Genomic DNA, 4,933 nt, shown 5'->3' on the forward strand with positions numbered 1-4,933 from the left:
ATTAATTAGTTAAGGCACCCCTAAGCATAATATAATTAAATTTTACATTCAGTTTGAGAAAGACAGAGGGGTGGGTCCAAGATAAGTATTTTGAACATAAATAATGGCTGTTGCGGAGGCATGGAAGCAGAGTGCACGGGCAAAGTAGGTTAAGGTAATAGATCTGTAGAGATGCAGTGTCAGACATTTCAGAGGGTATTTCAGATTATCCAGAATAGGTACAGAATAATGAGAAAGAAAAATCCAAACGCTGGACCCTCTAACCTTGGCTGATACTAAAAGGTTAAGGAGAAAATCAAAGATTGTCAAAGAAAACTATAATTGTGCAAAGAGAGGTAACAGGTCAGAAGATAGGATGTAGACATTGCTGACCAGACTATCATTTATTGCACATTTCTAAGATCCCTTGAGAAGCTGGTGGTGAGCTGCCTTTTTGACTTGCACTAGTCCATGTGTAGGTAGACCCATAATACTGTCAGGAAGGAAGTTTCAGGATTTTGACACAACATCAGCAAAGGAATAGTGATATAGTTCCAAGTAGGAATGGTGTGTGCATCTTGCAGACAATGTCAATGCATCTACTGGTCTGCTGCTCCTGGTTTTGTCACCGCAGGGATATGGATATGTTGCCAGTTATTCAATGGTTTTTATTGAGGTCCTGCTTTTTATTTTGGGTTCTAGAGTGGGGAGGGTATTAAATTTCTCAGGGGACCTTCTGAGTATTGACTGGATCTTTATCAGAAAATCTACAGGAACCCCATGTATATTTTTTTGATTTCTAAGGTGCTGCCACTGCAGTTACAATTGGGAGAATCCCCTTGCAGAACACTTAGATTTTTTACACTATAATCTTGGACCAATCTTATTGTTGAAATGCTATCTCCCTGTGTAGATTCACACTATTAAAAACTGTAAATTGTTCACCCATTTCAAAAAATAATTGGCTGTCTCATGCGTAATTGGAAAAAATTATATGGTCAAACAGCAACACACTTGTGATTTTCTGTGTAACCTCCCATTACATGATAAGGCCTTCTTATCTTTGGTGCCTATGTTTACTTGACAACTGTTGAGAATGGTGTGTTCCTTCACCTTTAGCTTTTTGTCCATCTCTCCTCATCTTTCCATGAGCTTCAGCTGGCTTGGCACAAAGTTCCAGATTTCCTTCCCTAAGTCAATGACCTCTCCACTAGACTGTGCTTTTCAGATCCTTCTTAAAACCAACATTCTAACCAATGTTCAGTCACATTTTTTATTCATTCATGGGACATGAGCATCAGTGAATGGCCAGCATTTATTGCCCATCTCTAGTTGCCCTTGACGAGGTGGTGTTGAGCTGCCTTCTTAAACTACTGCAATCCATGTGCAATAGGTCGCCCCACATTGCTGTTAGAGAGAACATTCCAGGATCATCACCTGGTGACAATGAAGGAATGGTGGTATGTTTCCAGGTCAGGATAATGTGTGGCTTGGAGGGGAACTAGCAGGTGATGGTGTTCTCATGTACTTCTGCCCTTGTTCTTCTAGATTCAAAAGGCTATGGGTTTGGAAGATGCTGTGTAAAGGTCCTGGTGAATTTCTGCAGTGCATCTTAGAGTGTCTGTGGTGCTCTAACATCACCTGCTCTTTGGTCTACTGTCAATTTCTGTCTGGTTCAAGGTCTTGGTGCATTATACTATGTTAAAGGCGCTGTTTAAATTCAAATCTTTTTTGAGGTGGGGTGCAAAGTCTCAAATTTCACTCACATTTCTACAAGGGATAGTTTGTACTATCCAAGAAGAGATGCTTTCATTTTAACTCATTACGACTCAAAAGTATTCAAAAGTAAAGGCAGAAATTCCTATGTTTGTCATATTCAGAAAGTTCTATAGGTAGTGCAGAATGTCAAGGAATGTAACACTGTACATAAGTGTGAAAGGAGTAGGACAGTGTTTATCTGTTATTCTCCATTTCACCAGCCTTACGCTTGTCTCCCTGGAGAGTTCAGAGGATCTGCTATTGATGTAACAGTAGGGGACGTTGAGAATCCCCGTGGAATTCCTGTGCCATTAGAATCTGTAGCTGAGAAAGAAAGAGGCTCTTTTTTTTATATGCCTTATAAGTTTTCTTATGCCTTCACTTTTTAGGCAATTTTATCTTCTCTAGGAATATGGCAGATTTTAATTTTTTAAGGCTGGGCTAGAATTACAAACTTCAAAGTTTTACTCAGTGGCAGTCATCTTCAAATGTATATTTTTTTTAAAAAACTGAATTCTTTGAAGTTATGCTCCTTGAAGTTGTTTTGCAATGCTTCACTCTTTTGTAGTTATCATCAATATCTTGGTCTGTGCATTCTGGGAAGCCAATTAGTGCTGCTTTAACCGCATTGTTTGAATATAACACTAATGAAGAAAAATAATAAATCTGATCAGAGGGAATCAGGAAGCTTCAGAACGTTTTCTTTTAAATGGTTAAGGTGAAGCTGAGAAAAGCATTCAGTGCAGCTCCATGGTCTTCAAAAAATTCACAGAACTGAAGAAATTTGGCTGAATGTATCTTCAGTTTTTAAGAACTGTTCTATAATACATTAAATAAATCTGACTACTTTTGAAGTGCTAATTAACCTGCAGGGAACATTTCTTAGAGCTAATACTGACAGGTTTCACAAATTTGTTGGATGATGAAGTGAATCTAAACCACTAACTGGGTTAGCGTGGAGTGTGGTTTCTTTTGTGGATTATGGATTTTATCATATTGGCCAGTCAGCTGGGGGCTGGGCAAGACTTATGGAAAACAGAGGCTCTTTAAATGGACTCTGTATGAACTACAGCAAATAGAACTAATGACTAAAGCTAAAGCAAAGTCTCCCAATGAAAGCAAGATTATTTCTCCTGCAAAATGCAGTGAGTGGAGGCGAGTTAACCATATGAAGCACATGTGTGAGCTTGAAGTCTTAGATTCAAGTCCAACCTGTTCCTGTAGTCTGTCAGAATATGTCTGAAACGACTAATTAAAAATATCTACAACAATGTGGTCTCCAAACACAATTGATGGAGGAAATTAACCATTCATCTCCAATCTGTCTGGGATTTATGTTACCACTACTTGCTACCTTTTTTGAAATTGATTTAAATTCAACTTTAGATTTGTTTGCATTCATTTCTGTTCTCCATATTCATTATGTGTATTATATAATTAGATTGCTAATTTCCAACTGGCCTTATCTCACTGAAATGTGAATCAGCTCCCTTTCCAGAAGATATATGTACACTCTCTTAAGTAAATCAATAGACTGACTAAAGAACTACCTTTAAAGGGGAGTTACAGTTATTTTGTTAAACCAACCTCTTCAGATATGTTCTGACACACCTTCAGGTGTGATCTACTGCCCTAGGAGTAGGGACACTACCACTGTACCACAAAACCCAAAAGGGAAGTTGTATTTCTTTGAAAAACATTAAACATTTAGAAGGTTTAACTATTTAAGATCATAACCTCTGCACCCATTCTTTTGATTGGCAACTGTTAGTGATCTGGACTGACTTTTTCTCATTTGTCACGTAATGATAGACTTTTGCCCCACCCCATCATGTCTTTTATCATTTACTCTTTCCTGTCTTTCATTCCATCAGAGGATTTTGGTTGTCACTTTAATCCCTCCTCTTTTTTTGCTGTCTGTGCAGTTGCTTATAACTTTCTTACATCTTTATCTTTTTCCAGTTCTGGCAAAGGGCACCCTGAACTGTTGGGCAGAATCCTCCAGGAGAAGGATTTGGGGGCCAGGGGAATGGGTGTTGGAGGGGTAGGGGGCTTGGTGCAAACTTATCACCCCACCCTGAACAAGAATTCAGTGTCCAGCTGTCAGATGTACAAGACGCTTGCCCCACCTCCCTTCCTCCCACCCAACCTGCAGCCATACTGTGCTGCTGGTGGGCTACATTATTGGAGGGTGGAACGTGTGCCTCTCAGATTGGCTGGCAGCTCCAGCAGGGCCAAGGGCTAAGTGCTGAGCACTGCCACAATGGAAGCAAGCCACAGTGGAGGCCTGATGCATCCCACATTGAGGTAAGTTCGGCATATTGGGGAGGGAGTGGTTGGCTAGCTCTTTGGGGAGTAATCAAAGAACAGTATAGCTCAGGAACAGGCCCTTTGGCCCACCAAGACTGCTCCAACACATGATACCTTTTTGAACTCAAAGTTTTTGCCTCTACACAATGCATATTTTTCTATTCCCTGCCTATCGATATATCTGTCAAGATGCCTTTTAAATGTTGATCTTGTATCTGCTTCTACCATCTCTTCTGGCAATGCATTCCAGGCACTTACCACCCTCCATGTAAAAACCTGTCTCTCTCACCTCCTTTAAACTCACTGCCTTTTACCTAAAACCTATGTCCCCTAGAAATTGATTTTTCTACCATGGGAATAAGATTCCAACCATTCACTCTATCCATGCCTCACTTAATTTTGTAATTTTCTATCAGGTCGGCCTCAACCACCGATGTCTGAGTAAAAACAAACCTAGTTTGCCTAATCTCTCCTCATAGCTAAGGCCCTCCAAACCAGGCATACCCTAGTAAACATTTTCTGTACCCACTCCAAAGCCTGCAGTTGTGGGGGACAGGGCTATTGGTTTGTGGAGAGCAGAAGGCCAATGTGCAATGAGCAAACACCTCCCCCCGCCCAATCTGAAGATAGTCCCCCTACTTCCTTCCTAACATTTAAAAATCTTTAAATGAAAACAGTCCCACCTGCTGGCTCATGCCAACCATATTACATAATGCATTATTAGGGTTCAATTGGCTTTTTAATAATTACAGTGAATTATAATTTTTTAAATTTAAATATGTTGGGCAGACTACCAGCTGTGCTGCCTATACACCTACATTTCAAAACCGGTTCAGAAGAAATCATAACAAGTTCAAAACATCAGCCCTACTTGTTTCTCTGCTGG

The sequence above is a fragment of the Chiloscyllium plagiosum genome, unplaced genomic scaffold (genome assembly GCF_037043375.1).
Source record: "Chiloscyllium plagiosum isolate Xiang-an unplaced genomic scaffold, Cpla_swu_hap1 HiC_scaffold_20, whole genome shotgun sequence".
NCBI lineage: Eukaryota > Metazoa > Chordata > Chondrichthyes > Orectolobiformes > Hemiscylliidae > Chiloscyllium > Chiloscyllium plagiosum.